Below are 21066 nucleotides of genomic sequence, written 5' to 3' on the forward strand. Positions count from 1 at the left end.
TTTATGGCTCAAGTTAAACTCAATTATGAAATTGCTCATTGCATATTTGTGTAATCTGGAGATGAGAAATATGCAAAGTAACATGATAAGTGCCTCTGTCAAAAAAGAACAAACCAGTCAAATCCTTGGAGGTTACATTGCTCATGTTGATACTGGTTGATTTATACTTCAGTGTAGGTACTGTGTGCATCATCTGCGCTGGTCAGCAATGCTGAGAGGATTTTGTTTGATTTTAGCTGATCAGCCATTTAGCATCTTCAAAACTGCATAACAGCTTAATTTAGTTACCAGCAAGTAGTATATTACTAAAACAATCCTCTAGATAGGATTATAGCATTGTGTTGTTAGATTTGTATAAGGAATATGTATTTGTATAGCAGTGTTTTAAGGTAGGAATTGCTCTAGAGCACTAACTTAAGTTCACTTTAAAGATTTTTCATTTCACCCTCCCTGAGTCAGTATTTAACCCAAGTAATAATCTTTCCAGATAGATTATGCACTGACATTTTCTGTTCTTACATGTAAAACAAATGCGGTAATTGAGTAGATAAAGTACAAAATACCACTCTTTGTGACCCCCAGGCCAGTTAGTTTTGACCTTAGAAAAAGGTGCAGTTTCTGACCCGTGTTAAACATCGCACGTGAACTGTCAGTCTCTTGGAGTATTTTCTGCTTATTTTGTTACAGGCATAAGTTCTGGCATGAAACAGAATTGCAGAGAACATTCTGTTTCTCCTGTTACCTTTTGTCTCATATCACTACTTGTCGTGGTTTAAACCCAGCCAGACAGGTCGTTCACTCACTCCCCCCTTCTTTCCCTCCTCCTACTCCTGAAGGGATGGAGAGGAGAATCGAAGAGTGCAACTCCCACGGGTTGAGATAAGAACAGTTTAGTAACTAAGGTATAACACAAATCACTGCTGCTACCACCAATGATAATAATGATAAAGGAAATAACAAGGGAAGAGAATACAACACCTCCCCACCAGCCGACCGATAACTCGCCCACCCCAGCCCGACCAAGCACCGACCGATACCTCCTCCAACCCCGCAGTCCCAGCCCTTCTGGCTAGCTCCCAGTTACATCCTGGCCATGACGTGCTGTGGTATGGAATACCTCTTTCGTCAGTTTGGGTCAGGTGTCCTGTCTCTGCTTCCTCCCGGCTTCCCCTCCTCCCTGGCAGAGCATGAGGCTCACAAAGTCCTTGGCCAGACCAAAACATCAGTGTTATCAGCTCTGTTCCCAGGCCGAAAGTCAAAACACAGCACTGCACCAGCTACCAAGGAGAAAAATGACTGCTACTGCTGAACCCAGGACACTACTCTGTTTTTTTTTTTTAGTTAAACAGGATTCGATAGTTTGCATTATGATGGTGGGTTGGTTTGGGTTTGTTGGTTGGTTGGTTTGGTTTTCTTTTTGGTTTTTTTTTTTTGGTTTTGTTGTTTTGGGGGTTTTGGTTGGGTTTTTTTTTTTTTTTTTGCTTTTTAGACTTATTTCCAAGTATTTGTATTGAAAGATCAGTGTTGACTTGATCCTTTAAAGCTGAAGACAGCAAGCATTTGTGGAGCAGCATGTACAGAAAGCTTTGTCTCTTTTCATCAAGCTGTTGTCACTTAACCACGCAGGCTAACCAGCAATACATCACTTCCACTCTAGAGGAGATAAAGTCAATGAAACTGATTGCTGAGGACTATTTCCTGCAGAGCAGTAGCAGTCATATCCAGGATATAGCATAAGAAACCTTTTGGGGTTTGAGATACAAATGAGGCTTCAGCTACTTCCTCTGTTTTGCAGGTCCTATGATCTGGAAACTTTCCAGATTGATGAAGTCATCAGATTTCTGAATCAAGGAGGGGTTTTTTTGTTTGGTGGGGTTTTTTTGCCTGTTTGGACTGCCCTTGGCTTCACATGCCTGATGTAAATGGCCTTGATACTCTGAGATTATCATAGTAAGGAAAACATCCACATCATTGTAAGATGCTTCATGATGAATTAAAGTAAAAGGTTTCCTCTCGAATGAGGTGTCATACCTGTGTCCTTCCTTCTGCATCTGTATGAAAGTAAATACCAAGAAAGGTTTGCACAGAAACCTCTGTAGAAACTGCATTTTGCTTCCAGCATGTACCCCTGCCCTTATTTGTGTCAGTTCGTGGCTCATCCAAACGTTTGGATAATGCCTGCACTCTCTTTCCCCAGTGCTTTTAGCAAATTACAGAGATACCATCGTGAATTAAGATGTTCCAGGCAAAGCTGAGTTTAGTGAAATTTGTTGGCAAATACAGAAAAATGAGTTGAACCACAAGGTATTACTTGCTGTCTCTGCTGTTGATGTTAGGAGGTTTTAGCTTGCTCCTGCCATATTCCATTAATGGACAGTCCAGTTTTGTTCTTTATAATTTATTACCTACCTACCTTGTGTATACTAATGTCAAATAAATCAAACTTCAGATACAGTGAGGTTCAGAATTTGTATCTGTGTTTCCAGTGCTTTCAGCAGCATTGCTTCCTGATGACTAGCAGGTCAGCTGTGGCCTTTTGGTCTCGAGGACTTACTAGTTATTAGCTCTAAGGAGGGTATTTGCTAGCCCTTCATTGCTACCCAGAGCAGTCTTTAAGGGCTTTAAAAAATATTGAGAATATTTTTATACTGGTCTGCCTAACTCTTATGTTTCAGGTTAATTGAAGAGGCCTAAAGACACTGAAGAAACACTGGTTGTTAATTTGTAATAGGAATAGGAGATGATAAATAAACTTGTTTGATAGTTGGTGATCAGCTGATCACTAATTCTCTGCATGGGAATTTCCCTTTCTCAGTTGAGATTTAAAGGTTCATGCTCTAATTGAAGTATCTCTGTGGCAAAAAGGTTTAACTTAATTTGAATTCTTCTGCCTCCTCCACTTAGTCCCTCTTTTGATGAAATGGTGGACATGTGGAATCCCTGGAGCATACTTTTCTGAGACAATGGATTTCTTGGGCTAAGAACACATGAAACCAGCAGATCAAAATGTCTATTCAAACATCAATTAAGTGCAGGTTCCTTCAATATACTGGTGGGATCCTTTCATTTAAGTCAGTTGCTTTGGTGAGTTTTTTCTTAGTTACTATTTTAAGCTTTACTTTTTCTATAGTAAGTGCAGGAGTTCAGAATCTGAATTTCTTCTGTTCTTGTCATTCAAAGTAATCAATGAAATGATGCAGAAGAGAAAAACAAAGGTCACTGCAGAGAAATTGTGACTTCTGTGGATATCTGAATTTTAAATGGATCTTTTAAACCTATTTTTCTCATCCTTTTTAGAGTTGCTCTTGCTTCAGTGCTCATTGGAAATGTTTACTGAGATTAAGCAGCAGAGTCATTCACCAGAAAAGTAGGATACAGATGTTTGTCTTTTTTTCCATAGCCTTAACTGTCCTGAAAGTGGGGTGAAATTAAGATGTTGAGTCACTCTGAAGTCAGATTTGTTTTTGTGATAAATTTGAATGTAGAAAATGTGTAATTATTCATTAGAACAGAACTGTTTCTTTTTCTTAAGATACTTAAGTATGAACTCAGAAATAACCTTTCCTTTAGCAAATATATTTGCTTATAGATAGGAAGAATTCTACTAATTCTGAGAAATTTTATCAACTTTCTTTGAGATACTATCTAAGGCCTTATCTTCTATGCGATTGATCTAGTAGGTTCAGAAACTTAAGGCAACCAGCATTATCTGAAGTTTCTTAGGCTTCTTTGTGTGAAGATTTGGGAGGCATACTGCCTGCCCTTCAAAACGTGGAGCAGAAACTAGAGACAGAAGTTGACCTGACTTGGAGACTTGAAAGACCAAGACAGTTACATGGAGTTGGTCTGAGAGTTTTTTAGCCCAGCAGCATTCTGGAATGGATGAGTGAAGGTGGGCAGGCTGACTGGATGTTAAAATGGGATTATTTCTTTTTTTCCATTATCTGGAGCATTTGCACTTTTCATTCCATTTTATTGTTCCATTAGGAAAAGCAGTAACGTTTTCTTAGATAAACCAGATATTTTATTGTCTTAAAGTTTAAGAAATTTCAAGTTTAACTAGGAAAATACTTTAAAAATATATGGATATAGAAATATTTTTTCTTTGTGTTTGGTTTTGGTGGTCACAATCAAAAGAGCATACAAGGCATGGTGGTAGAGGCTACCCATATATGGTCCTTCTCTTTAGGAAAAGGAAAATGAATGCATTGTTTCTGTACTATTTCCTTTTTGTGTTGCACAGAAGATTGGCATCGTTCTGGGGGAGGTCTTGTGGCAAACCAGCCTGTCTTGGTTCATTCTCCTCCTTAGGGAAAATTTGGCTTGTCACCTTCAGATCCAGCACCATTCATAAAGATCCATGCTCAATGTCTTTAAATGTTCTTTTCATTCAAGCAACATAAGCCAGTGAGGATTATTTAAGCAATGGGAGATGAGCAACTTCACTTTAGGAATCTATAGTAGGGTTGGTATGGACATTTTGAAGAAGTCTGTTTCTCCAGAGGTTTTTCAAGGCATTGATACGAGCTTATTTTTGCAAGGCCACACTGCTTAGGCTGGAAACCCTTTCACATCTCTTATCAACCATTTTGAAGACATTTACAGTATAAAAATGTTGAAGTTCTGGAATTCCCAAGGCCTTCATTAAACACATAGACTTCTGCTTGCTCTTCGAAGAGAATATTGGGTTCTGTAACTTTGACTAAGGAGACTCATTCTTAAGATGCTTGTAACATGTAATGAAATAGATGATTTCAAATGAGGGCAGGATTGAAAATTATAATTTACTTTTTTCTGGTTGTGCTATCCATGATCTTGGGTATATAGGACATTGGATAATTTTCCAAGTAGAATCTGTGATAATTTATAATTTCCTTGCAGAAAAGAAAAAGGAGTTCACTGGTAAGTTTCTATGAACTAGAGATTCCAGCACTTGCAGTAGTTGCAGTGCACGTACATCATTCTTTTCCACATATGTTGTTCCCCATGTTCAGCTACACATCCAAATGAGGGTCTTCAAAGACTTTGTGAGAGTCATTCCATAACTACTGTTCTTCCACATGAAAAAAAGAAGTACTGCTTCCTGATGCTGTAATGAAAATGCCATCTTTTGTAACAGAGACCCAAGTCCCAGATGGTGGTTTTATGATGGTCTAATACAGACCCAAGGAGCTCCTGTATATGTATCCCATCATTTTAGGCTTCCACATGTTCTTGGAAGTTATAAAAAATTTCAAACTAATTACATGCTGAAACAAACACATCCCTTAAATTATGAAAGAATACTGATTTCATGAGCATTTATCTGAAATAATCACACGCCAACTCACCAAAGTCAATTACTTGTTCCTAGGCCAGGGAAGGGGTTTTAGAATAGCCACAGAGGAAATAATTCACTAGCAGTTATGTTTCCTTCTAGCTAGCTATCTCATAGTTACAGGTATCTCTTATCTTTCCCTTGCCTCTGTTGGTATATTACTGTTTGTAGCGTCTTGAATCAGAGGGAGGTTTGTTAACTTACCATCCTTCAAATTACTGTAATTCATCGTTGTTGGAAATTCAGATGCAGTGAAATGAGAATGGCCAGTTGCTTTTCTGGGTTCTCTGTTAATACTAACCACTTCATTATTCTCATGCTAACCAAGAATTTCTAAATGTGAATGATTTCTAAATGATTTTGCATTTGCTCTGTGTCAGTCACTTTTGGACTTCCTTAATAGGTGATAAATGCTGCTTTTTTCCTCAACATCATCATATTTTAGAGGAGTTTCTTGCCCAAAGTATGGCAATAGTCATCATCATGTGAGAGAATTGTCCTAACTACACAGGCTTTGCAACTGACTGTAGTTTATACAGCTCTTCTGTGTAAGTGATTTCTGAGTGTCATGGCGCTGTGACTAAACGTAGTATAGTACCAGGACCACTTTGCAAAGCCGCCAGTGTCCTTTGAAGCTAAGGAGGAAAGGTGTTCTCCTAAACAGCTGGGATTTAAATGAAGTTTGTATTTTGCAAAGTAAATATCTAGAATCAGACAGAAAAATTATCATTCATATTATTACTGCTATAAGTGATAATCCTTTTAAAATGAGAGAGTTTTAATTGTTGGTGTTGGGAAAGCCACCATTTTCTTTACAAATAAATAGCTTCTATTGGGAAAGATACCATGTGTTTTAAGACTAGAAAGTCAGCAGAGGGAGCACGAGTTAACAGTTGTGTTCAGTGTGTTGGGCTGGTGGTGATAGTGGTGCTGGTGAACAAGCAGTGAATAATCAAATACTTGTTTGGTTTGTATTCTATAAAGATTTAATCACAGGAACACTTTCATACTACCAGCTTGAATACACTTAGATGATAAACTGTATAATGTTATTTCTAGAGGCATACAGAACTGTCAGGCAGAACTGAGGTATGATATGTAGGGGCGTTTCTATCACAAACCTTGAATTGCTCTTAGCAATTCAACTTTGTTCTAGTTTGCCTTTTGCTTTCTTCACTTGCCAACAAGCAAGTACCTTGTGCAAATATATTCCTTGTGTTCATCTCTGGAGGGCCGGGGGAAGGGAAGCAGGGGGGTAGGTGGAGGTTGCTTGCTCCTCTGAGTCATCACCTACAAGTTGGTGACATTTTCCTACTTGCCATGACACTACTTTGGGCCAAAACAAGTGAGAAAATACTTTTGAGAGAACGTGTTTCATTTTTAAGCATGCTTAACCTTAATAGTTATGACAGGTTTTTAAAAATCTGTGCCTATGAGACAGCATTAATAATTCACGTGTGTTTCATTAAAAAAAAAACAACCAAACTGTAAGGTCATTAAATTCATACTTGGTTAAGATCATCAAAGTTTAGATGACCTAAAATGCTACATTGTTGGGGTCGTAATTTGCTGCTTGAAAAAAAATACCCTGTGATTTAGTTTTGATTTTGACAATACTCAAAAGGATTTGTTATGTCTTACAGACCTTTCTACAAACTACTAATGGGATGAACACAATATATCACTTTTATAATAGTGAGCTATTAAAGGCAAACATAAAGCAGTCTGAAGCCCATAAGTGCTGCCAACAGCTCCTGCTTTAATGAATTCCCTTTTAGATGTCCATTAAATGCTCATGGCAAATGTACTCATAATGGAAATGGCAAATCTAAATGGGTAGATATGAATAATCCATGGAGTTTAAATTCTGTTTATGATCATCTTCACATTTAGTTTTCAAGACAACGCAGTTTAGTTTTCATTACAGTTTGGAATAAAGAGGACAGGGAGTAATTGATTGCTTCAAGCATATTAAAATCAATGGGTTGCTTTTCAAAGAACCCGTTCAATGCAGTAATTTCAACTTTAAACATTGATTTAGGAAACTCAACACAAAATGTTTTGTGCCGTGTGAACTTTTATGTGAAAGACTAATACTAATTTTATTTCTATATATCTGTATATAGAAATATATAGAGGTTGTTATCAGTATGTGCATGAGTAAATAGTGATCTATATTAAGTCATTTTGATATTATTGCACTCATATAATGAATCAATGAGATTCCCGTCATCATTGTGATACTGTTTGTAAACCATTAGCACACAGAAATTACAGCCCATCATACATCATTACTGTGATTGAGGCTTTATTACCATATTCTCAAATTGCTTGCTTGCTATAAAACTAAATAGACACCAGACAACTATAGGTAGACGATAGACTGTGCATTATTGTACTGGAATAATGAAGGATTATTGTAGCATAATGGGGCACAACTTATGAGGAAAATAAACTTGGCAGCAAAGGAGAACTTGAGTGTTTTTAATGTTTGTTGTTACTGCTTTAAAGGTCAAATATATTTGTTATGATCAAGTTACTGTTTCCTTATTTCATGAATCATACACTTTTCATATTTCAAATAGGCCTTCTTTTATATTTAAGCATTTAAAACCCAGGAGCTGCACTGCACTATTCAACTCCAGAGACAGATTGACAGCTTCTAAAGTACCATTGTGGAGGTGGTTGGGTGGGCAATAGGACATCTGTAATAATGCACACTTATTTTGTGTTGTGCTGAGAAGAAACAGGGAAGGAAGGAAAACCGCATCAACAGACATCAGCTGGCAAAAAGTGACGAAGGTCTCCAGACAAACAGAGATAAAGGAGACATTAGGGATTTTAGGAGCTGTAGCAAAACAATTCATAATCTCTTGATCTTAAAAGAAGAGAAAAAACAGTGAATTTGGACTTTGAGAATTTAGCAATCTCTCTTGTCAGAACTGGTGGCTTTACTGTACAACCAGCACTCACAGAATATGCCCAAAGTGTTACTTTCTCCAGCTACAAGAAAAGCTTCTAATTTAGAAAATTGAATTAATTTTCTAAATTTTAGCATGAATTTAGGCCCATTGGTCACCCATTTTAATCCCAAAGACTCAATGGAGATAGAACTGCAGCTCCCGAAGGAGTTCTGTATCATCCTCTGGGGATACTTCAAGCCCACTCATGTACTCTTGTCCACTTCAGTTCTCACATTCTTGCTTACACCTTTCTCTCCCCGCTTGCTTGCACTCAGTTTCTCCTGCTACTGTCACAATGAATTCCTTGTGTGATTCAGTGACTATAAAGTGACATTTGAAATAACTCATTCATAATCCTAGGGTTTTGTGGAAGGTTTTTTTTTTGTGTAGAATTTAAGATTTTCCATAACAGGATTTATTCTGACTAGGCCAGGTAGGCAGTGTTTGGATGAGGAGTAATGGAAGCATTGAGTTTCTGAAGTGGTCCAAGGTTATTACAGTGATCAATTGCTTGTATTTCAGTAGGAGCTGCAAGCCTTGGTCATGCTGAGGTACCAAATCACTAGTGTGCATGTGTGTCAGCCCTGTTTTGAGGTGTGTAGAAACACACTTTGCTTTAACAAGGGTTGTAACCAGCCATAGTGAAAATGCAGTTATTGTTCCTAAGAGTTTGTAGTCAAGCGTACAGCAAGAGACAATGGATCCTTACAACAAATAGGAAAATAAGAATGTGACTGTATACCCATGTATAGTCTGGGAGTGGGATACAGTGTCTGGGAGTATTGTTTTGTTACAAAACTTGAATGGTCAGCTGCTGCATGATGAAGTTTACCCTCCCGTGGCTCAGCTGGGATCTCCAGGACTCAGTTGTGTTCCCAACTCCTGGTTTTATTCCCAAGTAGCAGGAGGTGTGTTGATCCTAGTAACAGTTACTAAAACCAGACATCGAACATACTTCGTTTGGAGGAATTTTCTTAATATAGGCATAAAATTCACTACAGTGGGCAGTGCTGTCATCCAGGAGCTTTATTATCGTTTGTCCCATGTGGAACTGAGTGAGTTGGGAGACAAAGAGAATCAAGCAAAGTTAATTTTTAAAACCTACGTTGCTGGTATAATATGAATGTATAAAGTGTGTGTGAGAGTAAATATGTGTAATTATTTCCAAACTTCTTGGGTTGGATGCTGTATTTGAAAAACAGTCTTAAGTTTCTAGTGAGAAGGCTTAGTTATAGGTAAGTGTTGACTTCTTGCATAAGCATTTAACTTTTCTTGCATAAAAGCTACAGGACAGAATGAGAGTATTTAAACCTTAATACAGTTGTTAATTGTTAAATTATACTCCAGTTAGCTTTGCCAACACCATAATTGTGCAGAAAGCCAGTTAGATTAGTATGTAAGATATTCAGTCAAATATATCTTTTTTCAGAGCTTCCATACTCTTGAAATATCTCCGTGTGTGCTCACTTGTAGTGCTTTAGCATGGACATTTAGGTCTTGAACTTGTATTTCTTTGATTGCTCTCTCAGATGGCAGATTATTCTTTCCCCTGTCTTTAATCAGAAAAGTTTTGCCATCTGAGACCTGAAGTTTGAAGCATCCCACTGCTTTTCCTGAAAACTCACGTCAGCGATGGTTGGTAGCTAAGCCCTGACAGAGCCATTTTGGGCAGTATTGATTGTAATAGGTGTTTTAGGATGGAGATGGATGTGTTTTCACCTGTCTAATGTGGCATGACAAGGTCAGAAAGCAAAATTAAGTTCGGTTCCCCTTATTTACTGGGGACTGGTACTTCTGCCTTCCAGCCATGAGGCATTCAAAGATGGAAGCTTCTCTGTGTGCTCCTATTTGTTACCATGAGATTTCAAAGATAGGTTCTGAAAGAGGAAAAGACATAATGGTCTGTTACCGTGACAAGAAGGTGTTAGCATCCTTCAGCAATGTTGTAGCATCCTTCAGCAATGTTGTAACATCCTCAGAAGGACCCAGATCTTCACACCCCTCTAAATGTGTGCTATAGCCTGTGCCATCTTTCATCAGTATTCATTGCTTTGCCTTCTAGACGTAGCATGTTGCAGCAAAATGTGGTAACTGATTCTCGGTTTAGGAAGGTAGAAACATGCTGCTTCTGGAGATTATGAGTATGTGAATTTTTGCGTGAGCAGGGTTTGTCAGCATTTGAATGCTGAGCTGTTGGGAGAGACTTCTCAGGGCTTGGTTATCTGAGATTGCTGAAGAGGTAACAGGCAGTGTTAAAACTTCTCAGATGCTATCAAAATGATAGCCTGATTCATTTAACCCAGTGTATTTTTACAGAGAGAAATCTACATTTGTATCCACACAGAAAAGTTTCTTCATTCTTCTCATCTGCTGAGCAGCTACCCAAAGGTTTCTGTAGCATAAATACGAATTTCTGGGTTTATTACTTGGGTTTTCTCATTGTATGAATATCCATCTGAATTATCATTCAGAAAAAAAGAATAATTAGTTACCAGTAAAAGGAATCTGTGAGATGCATAGTCCAAATGCACATTTACTTCCTGTGTGTCCTCGTTTTCTGAGCTCATTTATGTCTAACACTCGGTGAAATGGTGCTGGATGTACTTTGCTTTAAATAGTCTTGTCATGCGTGCAGCAGTCAGGGTTTAAGTTTAGTCTTGTAAATATGTTTACTAAAGGAGGAGAAGGGGGTGAACCCCTGTTCTTAAAAGTAATAGGCTGTGTTTGCAAGTGCAGTGAGATACATAAGAGGACCTTGTACTACAGGGAGTTCTGGGTGCTGTAAGTTGTCTCATTTGACTAAAAAGCTCATTTTGTGCTCAGAATGTGCCTGTGGTAGAAATAGGATCTGTTGGAAGGGGAATCGATGTAGATGTCACAGCTCCAGGGATCACACTTAATGAAGTTTGACAGTTCAGTTTCATGGTCCACTTAAGTTGATATAACACCACTCTACTGCTGAAAAGGTAATTCTGCCTTTTTTCTTTCTTGCTTCCATCAACATTGCTGTTTGTGGGGCTGCGTAGTTATTGCTGTTTCTTGTTTTTAGGGTTGGCTTTTGGTTCTGACTGCATAATTGCTAGTGTCCATGCAAGAAAGCAAGTGGAGTTAGTGTATATGTGGCTTTCTTGGTAGCAGTCTTGTGAAAATTAAGTTGCTTTTACTTATATTGTACTACTGTTCCCAGGCACATGTGCAGCTGTCAGAAAAGAAGTTTTAAGTACATTCACTCATTTTACAACTTTCTTTGTAGTTTGCATTACAGGTTACCAGTTAAAGCAAGACATCTTAATTTGGGAGTTACATGGATAGAACGTGTGCAGTTCTTCCTGTTGGATGCTGAGCAGCTATTGCCACAAAAAAACCTGTGAGAGGCCCGTTTTCTATAAAGCCTGATACAGCACTGATGCATCAGGCTTTTGTATTATAAAAGCTTTTAAATACATGAGGAGTCCTGTTGAGTTCTGTAAAACAGTGTATTTGCTGTAAGTTAATGTACTGATATGTAGCTGACAATTCAAGTTTCAGAACATAAAATAATAGTAATATTCCATATTTCTGAATGATAGCTTTTGGACCTCTTAATAGGTAACAGTGAAATCATTGATGTAGAGTGTGCAATTACGGAGAGGCAGCAAGTGACCTGATGTGAAATCACTTTTGCCAGGGGTTTTGGAAAAACATGCTTTTTAATAAAGTGCACTTGACCTTTCTTTTGCTTATATTTGGCATAAATTCACAATGTGATTTCAGTTCTCAAAGAAGTAGAGGCAATATCTGTAAACCACAATACATTATTATATACCAGTCCAAACAGGAGGTCAGGATAGGAGAGAAAATGATGGCTTTGTTGTATTTAATAGATGTTTGACCATAAGCATGTGTTTAAGTTATTTTTATAAGTAGGATATATACAGTGAGAGCATCCCAAGTTAAGCAGTGCTCACAGCATGTTGCTGATACAGAATCTACATACAAAAACTTGTTTGCTTCTTAGGAATAGAATGTTCACGTGGAAAACCTGAAGAAGAGCTTCTCGTTCTTTTATTCCCTGTTAGGGCAGTTTTTACTGTTCAGGTGCTGAGAGGCTGTGTGCATGTGTGCTCTTTTTAAATTGGTATGCAGCTGCAGTACTTTTTCCTGTGCAGCTCTAAACCTACTTACAGTCCCCCTCATTACAAAAGCAACCTCCTTGTCTCAAGGAAAAATACTTTGAAGTAATAATGATGTTCTAATATATTGATAGGAGTTTGCGTAATTCCATTATCTCTTTAATGGACATTAGTTTAGATGGAGCTTTTCCATTGTCCTCTGGTCCTTTCATCATGAATTGGCTAGCTCAGTTGTAAATGAGTCAGTATCTTATTTCTTCAGAGAGAGCTGTCTGTCAAGAGGTTTGAATATTCTGGGAGTCATCTTTGTTAGGCAATATTCTTTTCTTCAGTTTGAGACAGCTATAATTATAAACATCTCACAAATTGTTTTTATAATAGACATGATTCCTGACAGCAAATATCTTCATATTAGGTTTGGAGAATCTGTTTCTATTAACTTTTAAGCAATTGTTTCATGTAGTTGCAGAAGTCACTAACTTTGTGTTGTGGTAATACCAGTTTTACATAACGGTGCCCTTTGTCTTCTAGAATGCTGTGTGAAGCCATTTATGTCAAGTCTCAATACATACTTGGTAATATTCTTATGTGTATGTTTCAGTTCTTCTGCATATGTTTTTATTTAGTTGGCAAGTGGAAATCAAATATCTTGTTCGCTTGTTTCTTGTTTTTTAGATATATTTGATTTTTTTTTAATCATTATTTTAGTTTAAACTATTTTTAAAAACATTTCCTTTGGTGGTATCGCTCAGGTTTTTGCAATTAGATTTAACACATGATTGCATTTAGTTTGCTCATCAAAAGTGGAGAACATTTAATATTTATTCATAACAAAAGTATTAGAGAAGCTGTCAATAAATTTTCTGTCCTAATTGAATCATAGGATATCTAAATTGTTGATAATATGATCTGCTCGTTAAACAAAAGTGTCTGGAGAAAATGATGGATTAATTGACTGATGGCTAAGGTTTCTCTCAAATATAATGGTTTACCCAGTTTGATTTGATTTGTGTAAAATAACTTTCTCTAATAAACAATTTGCTCAGAGGCAATAGGAGAAATGAATGGTTATCAAACCAAACTTAATTAGTCTATCCTAGATTGATATTACTTGGGGAGTCTTCGTTTTAATTGTGGAGGGCTGGCTACAAAGAGTTTGGTTCATTATATTTTTCCTGTAGAAACACTATTGTGTAACTACCTATGGAATATAACGTGAATTCATTTTAATAAATGCTTGTAAAGTGAATTAGCTAATTATGCCAGACTAAAAATGATTCCTTTAATTATTTTAGTTATTTAACTAGTACTTCAATTTTATTATTGTTAGTCCGTAAACGTAATTTGTATTAGCTCTGCCAAACTAATTAGAATATACAACTTAAACAGTTTCAACAGTTTTGTAATGCTCATAATGAATTCTTCTCTGGAAAAAAGTTCCATTTTCAAAATGTTCAAGTGATGCACAAATTCTTGGCATAGAAATAGTTTTGAGATGTGAGGAAGAATAACTTCTTTCTGCAAAATACAGTTTCAGAAAAGTTGAAATGATTCAAGACTCTTGAATGCTTTTCAAATGAGGGAAAACTCACTTTCTTTTCCTCAGAGATGGGGTCAAACTAAACATAAATCATTGGGTAACATAATTCCCTGATGCTCCAGAGCCACAGATTATCCATGTATAATATAAAACACAAATACAGTTATATCCCACTGTTTTCAGAGGTTAAGCACATGCTTAATTGCATTAGTAGATTAAAATTTAACATTCAAACTAAGAAGTTTTGATCTTAAAGGCTTCCAGTTAATTCACTCTAAATAATTTCTTCTTTCCTCAAGAAAAAGAAAACAAAAAGAATTTTCAGAACATCTGCGGAAGGTTTACAAGATCTTAATATAAAAGGTACATGAGAGGGATGTTGTTTGGAGCTGAGTGTGTGGAAAGAAAACATTATTAGTGAAGAGTAATTTAGGTGTTCTTAGTTATATTCCTTTGTGATTAATCTCGGTCTTGCAGAAGCAGAAATTAAGCTGGTTTATTGTTTCTTCTCACATAAAGTTTTCATTGTGACACTTCATTACCTTAGTTTTCTTTATATAGTGTAGGAAACTGCAGATAACGGAAAATCCAGTGAGGAAATAAGGATCATCTTTTGTTTCGTCCATGTATAGTCACTGAATGTAGGTTTGTGTTCTGTCTTTGAGAAGTAAAGATTTATGTGCATACATTTCTGCTATGAAGATGACTGTCCTGTCTCATCCATTTGAGTGACAGAAAACTGCTACAAAGTGCCAAGTGAGGCGTTTCTTTGAGCAGAAATGGTATAAACCAAAAGCTTTGGTATTGCCAATTAACCCATTCTCACGAGTTCTTTCTGAGATATGGCTACTTTACCTCCTGATGATCTAGCCATCTGAAGAGTAGTTCTTCAGCCGGTGTATCTATACTTAGCACTAGTACGGTTCACAGAGTCTCAAAGAGGATTCTGAGCACAGGATACTGAGAGTATATAGTAGTCCTTGGAGTATTTTAGAATTATGAAAATAAAGAAAAGTCCATGAACACTTCTTAAGGATCAAACGTTATCAGTTACATCTCATTAAAATCAGTGGGAGTCTCACAACTACCTTGAGGTTAGGGCAGCATTTTCACTTCAGGATTGTGGGAGCTCCTGTTATTATATGGCATGTCTCCTTGTTTGTGATGGCAGGAGAATTTCTCACACCCCAGGAGCTGCAGGAATTCTATGGGAATTTTGGAAGTCCAGAACTAAACTTCACTATTCTGCTCAGATCAACAGAATTTCTTCCTCTGGCTTTGGAAAAAATTCACCATTACATTTGTCTAAAGGTTTAGTTTGGTTTGATTTCTTCGTATCATCATTAGGTACATGCGGATTAAGATACACTAAACTGTGTTCCTTGTACCCTCTGGTGTACCTCCTGCTGTGACTCAACAGTGACCATGTGGCTGCTGAATCAAATCCAAACATCAGATTCTTGAGTACGTGAGCATCATTCTGTTCAAATACTGTGTTACATTGACCTGTCATGCTGGGCTGTTCAAGCTCACTGAAAACTTGACCAGAGGCTTGAGTCTTTCAAAAAGAGGAGAAGTTTTCACAGCCTAAAGTAGTAGGAGACTGGCAAACTTCAAGGACTCTTTGAGAGGCAGGAAAACGAAGGAAATAGAGCATCTTACAGGAGAGCAGTTTATTTTTTCATTGAGCATGTAGTGTAAAACTTAAAGTTGCAATTTAGACTCCTTGATCCTTAGTAAATACTACTTTTTGCACAGAACAATTACATTATCCTTGTAATACCAGTTTCTTCCACAATAGCACAGCATGTTCTGTACCTCCCCTTTTGTATATAAGAGGGAAGTAGCTGGAATCCCCCAGGAAGTGGAAGGCTGCTGTTCAGTTTGTGGTAAGCTTGAGGGGGTCAGGTCTGCATCTCTGACCTGTGAAGTGAATACTAGGCGTCGAGTTGCGCCGTGTTGAGGTGTGCTCTGTTGCTCATGTCCTTTCAGTGCCATTATGCAAACAAGAACAGTGGGGTGGAAGGAGAGCAAGAAAGCACTTCAGTACATAAAGGTTATCTTGTTTGGAGTGGAGGGAGGTCACCCTTGCACTGCAGGTTATTTATAGCTCTATACTTAACACTCACTGATTTACAAATAAAACCAAATGATCCTGAGATCAAGGCCATAACCATTATACTATCCGATCATGGAAGGCAAGGACATCAAGGAAAAGAGTAGCAAGATTTTATAGCAGTTCCAACTAATAGTTGTAACTTTAAAGGTTCTCCACAGTGATTTCTTTTGTTTGGTAAACCATAACATTTTCCTATACAAATCATAATTTCATTAAGCAATTTTACTTGTTCAAAAATAAGAAAAAAAAACCTTATATACAAATGTGTGCCTTCCAGGCAGGGAATAAAGGCTCTTTTTGAAAGCCTTTGAGATTCAGGATAGTTATTGGTTTTTAATAAAAAAGAGAGCAAGTATAAACCATAAAAAAATTCATAGCTGTATCAGAAGTTCAAGATTTTTCTTAAAGCATTTCGGTTTTGGTATCTGAAACGAATATTTAAGAAATATTAAAGGGTATACAGGTTAATATAGGATGTGATCTTGAAATATCTGAAATACTTAAAGCACTAAAGTTGTGTTAAAATTACATTAAATTTGCATTTTGTTATGTTTAATCTTTAAGCAAGGGTAAACACATTTTCAGATCAAGTTTTATAGTTGTAATAATGAAGAGATTCGTGGATTATGTTTTACTCAGGTTATATGCTGTTCTTTACTAATTCAGTATTCTCAATAAGCATGTTTCACTTCACTAACTGACCAATTCTTGAGGTGTTATATAGGCTAAATATTTGTAATTTCTATATCATGCTGTGTGGTTAGATAAACATGTATACAGTCTCAGGTTCTGTTGGTGCTGCAGTTCATGTACCATCCATAATGTATGGCCAAAGTAATGGTGAACTTTTTAGTTTTGTTTTTTGTTAGGGTTTGGGGGTCTTGTGGTTTAAGTTTTTTATTCTGATGGTTTCAGCTACAGAGTTTCAGCACACACTTAATTACCCTTGTGGTGCTCGTTGTGCTTCCCAAGGAGTATTTTGTGGGAACAGGTAATTCCTCATTAAATATATCTAGTAACTAATGCAGATCTTAGGGGTTCCCTGCATTCCCTGTTTTCTCTGTTATATCACTGCCAGGCCATAAGCATGTCTAATGATCTGTCCTTGCTTTCCTATCTGGTAAACAAAGCGTGTGTAGCGAGCAGCTTGTGTTAATGTTTTATTTTATACTCAAGGATTGTGACCCTTTATGGGTATCTCTTTTCACATCAGAGTTTGTGGGAGCAAGGTAGAACTCAAAAATAAAGCTGGAGCACCTCCACTATGAAGACAGGCTGAGAAAGTTGGGGCTGTTCATCTGGGAGAAGAGAAGGCTGCGTGGAGAACTCATAGCAGCTTCCAGTGTCTGAAGGGGTCTACTGGAATGCTGGAGAGGGAGTCTTCATTAGGGACTGTAGTGGTAGGAGAAGGGGTGATGGGTTCAAAGTGAAACAGGGGAAATTCAGGTTAGATACAAGGCAGAAGCTCTTCCCTTTGAGGGCAGTGAGGCACTGTCCCAGGGTGTCCAGAGAAGTGGTGAATGCTCCATCCCTGGCAGTGTTCACAGCCAGGTTGGACAGAGCCTTGGGTGACATGGTTTAGTGTGAGGCATCCCTCCCCATGGCAGGGGGTTGGAATTGGGTGATCCTAAGGTCCTTTCCAGCCCAAACCATTCTTTGCTACTGTGATTCTATATAACAAATCATAATTCTCTATGTAGTTATTTTGATGTTAAAAGCTAACCAGTTGGTTATTAATTAGAAGAGTAAAAACTTTGGTTTTATGTGCTTCATGTTTTTTAATGATCTGTGGTGAAAACTGTTGGCATTTTATTAATATTCCTGGCTTGCTATAAAAGCCTATCACAAAATCATCCTTCTTTTTCTCCCGTGTGATGTCCTCTCATCAGCTTTCAGTACAGTAAAACTGCATGCAGCATCAGGTGCTTGTCAGTATGTGTAATACAGCTCTGATGAGCTGGTCTTAAATGAGTTGTTCTTGCCGATAAGTGAGCTAACTTTCAGGAAAGTTAAGCAAATTCATGTGCAATGCTGTCATTTTCTTCTTCAATTTCTAGACAGGTACATAAAATGCATGGATAGTTACATGGGTGAGAAGTATGCATAAATAAATGGAGCTCTTTCCACTACAGATTGGGAATACTGTGTAAATTCTTGGTAGATCCTCTTAATCTTGAGGTTTAACCCCAGCCAGCAGCTGAGCCCCACACAGCTGCTTGCTCACTGCACCATCTATGGGATGGAGGAGAGAATCAGAGGGTAAGAGTGAGAAATCTTGGGTTGAGATAAGAGCAGTTTAATAATTTAAATAAGTTATAATAATAATAGTAATTGTAACTAAAAGGAAAGTAGCACAGAGAGAGAAATAAAACCCAAGACAGACATCGCAGTGATGCAAATGGAGACAGCTGCTCACCACCAACCAACTTATGCCCAGCCAGTCCCTGGCCAGCCACTCCTCCATCAGCCTTCCCCCTGCTTTATAGATGGCATGGAGTATCCCTTGGGTCAGTTGGAGTCAGCTGTCCTGGCTGTGTCTCCTCCCAGCTCCCTGTGTACCCCCAGCCTCCTCACTGGTGGATGAGGAGCAGAAAAGGCCTTGCTCTGTTAGCACTGCTCAGCACTAGCACGCACACCCCTGTGTGATTAGAACTGCTTTCAGTACAAATCCAAGCCAGTCCCATAGTAGTGCTATGAAGAAAATCAACTATCCCAGCCAAAACCAGTGCAGTCAAAGATGGCAAGCCTGAACAGGCCCTTAATGCTTCTAGACAGTATAACAGGAGGAAAAATGGCTCAAGTTTTGTCATTTAGAACCCACTGAGCATGAAGAGATTCTTTTTTCATCCTAACGCCTGTCAATATCTCATTTATATTGTTAATGTTTTCTAAACTACAGCAGTCATTCATAGTGAGATTGGCAAGCCAGACCAAAACTTTAAATTTACCTGCTGAAATAAATTCACCATTATCCAAATCTGGTGGTTTCAGCCTTGGCCATCTGTGTGGCTTAAGATTTACCTTCACAGTTTATTGTATGGTTATTTGCAGGCTTCCAGTCCCCCTGGTTTGGCTCTATGCATGTTGGTTCCATGCTTTTCCTCAGGATACGGGTAACTGTTTAAAAGGTTGAAGAAAGTAATTAGGATTGGACTTGATAAGTTTATGAATGAAGTAATATGGTCTGGTTGCCTGAAGTAGCAGCAGTCTGGATAGAAAAGGAATGGGCTCTTTCAGGGCTGTGTTCTATATTCCTCTATATATCTGTCTGTTCAAGCATACAGTGATTTCTAGTGTAAAGTACTGTATAGCTAATTAGCAATTAATTTGGTTTTGGTTTAGGGGGTCCTTTGGATGTCTTCGGGTTACCTGTGTCCTGGCTATGTGTTCAGTAACAGCTGTGAAAATAACAGTTGCTTCCTGGATGAAGTTCTGAATAAAATAAAAACAATCCTTGTAATACTTCAGTCATATAGTAAATGGCATTTGGGGTAAATAGAGGAGCTGACTGCAAGTTCTAATGGAAAAAGGATTTTTAAAAGGATTGTGTCAAATATAGTACAATAACTCTAAAATAAGAAAGGGGGTTAAAGATGCAAAAGTGAAAGAATGTGCTCTTACCTGTTGCCAAATGTTTTTTCATGTATGCATTATAGCTCTCTTTTGTAATGGTCAGTATTACCCTTATTGTGTACTGTTTACATGTCTGACTTCTTGTTTGGATTTTACTTGGTGATTTGGTATTAATTTTTAATGTGAAAGCACTTAGCATTAGGAGTTTGACATTTTGTCTGACCTTAATCACCAAGAGGATCATGAGAGGTTTATTCAGTGGGAAGAGAACTGTTACAGCTCCGACAGAAATGATGGGAAATAAGTAAACAGCCTTTTAAATCTTCACCAGAAATCAATAGAGTTTAAAGATGATGGACGTTGGTGTTTTTTGCTGCTTAAGGACTTCAACCTTTTACGGGAAAATATCTTCTCCAAGTGTCAGCATTTTTTTCCCCCAGCACAATGAATCACCACTGCAAATAGAACACTCTGCATAGAACGCTTCATCATTATTACAAAGACGATGTTATATATGTCCCTCTGTGATAATGCAGATGTTTTGTATTTTTACACATAGAAGTGCAGTGCTACTTCATAACATTGCTTATTAATGGGTGCTGTAGATCAGCAAAATAATGCTGTGTGTGTTTGATAGTATTGAAACTCTTTATTCTGTCATAATGGCTGCTGTTTATAACTTTTCCGGTTTTGGACGTTTTCCCCATGTCAACAGAAATAGCTTCGTTTAGGTGAGAGTTCTCAACTTCTTTTAATAACTGAGAATAAAAGCTACTCTGAAGCCATTGCATCAGCAGGCATTTAGAAATGATGCAGGTTTTGAGCAGTTGCACAACAAATTGTGGAGTTTTGCTTTTCATGAATGATTTATTAGGTGCTAGGATGGTACAGTATTTAGCAATATATCCACAAACAGCACTATTCAGACCCAAGTATTCATACATTTGCATCATCATCAATCACTTGTGCTGTTTGGGGTTTTATTATACAGTATTGGATTCCATTTTAAAACAGCTAAGTATACAGTAAATTATATTCAAATAAAAGTAAAGTTGCTGTTAAATAGTAATTGAGAACTTGACTTTCAAGCTTTCAGTTAATTTGTTTGCATCCTTATGCAGCCATTTACTCTGGATAAAGTGAAGGGGATTTAATTTTGATTTGTAGACAACCTTTTATATTGAAAATAACTGTAGCGACTGTAGTTTTATGCTAATATCTAAACATGCCACATATACTCTTAGACAAAATCGTCCCTTAAGACCTCCTGATATGAAGTGATCTTTGATTTAAGGTTGCAGTACTTTGGCTACAACTGTGTTCAATGATTATTAACCTGGAGTTATTACATACAAGCTGATGGAATATTTTCAGTAGTTTATCTCAATTGATTAGCCATATTGAGTACAGAGTGGCAAAGAAACATTTAAAGCTGTTCTTCC

At 37.5% G+C, this 21066-nt stretch overlaps 1 protein-coding gene and 1 long non-coding RNA gene across 3 annotated transcripts in view; both read left to right on the top strand.

Annotated features, from left to right (window-relative positions):
* The window catches only part of RANBP17 (RAN binding protein 17), a 156301-nt gene that overhangs the window by 36738 nt on the left and 98497 nt on the right, over positions 1-21066 (top strand). The window lies entirely within an intron of this gene.
* LOC134169027 (uncharacterized) lies at positions 9157-11992 on the top strand. Its single transcript, XR_009966728.1, has 2 exons — positions 9157-9515; positions 11546-11992. It is a non-coding gene; the product is annotated as an uncharacterized LOC134169027 (long non-coding RNA).

Source organism: Pezoporus occidentalis, unplaced genomic scaffold, assembly GCF_034315485.1.
Source record: "Pezoporus occidentalis ecotype Australia unplaced genomic scaffold, CSIRO_AGI_Poc_V1 ctg33, whole genome shotgun sequence".
Taxonomy (NCBI): Eukaryota; Metazoa; Chordata; class Aves; order Psittaciformes; family Psittacidae; genus Pezoporus; species Pezoporus occidentalis.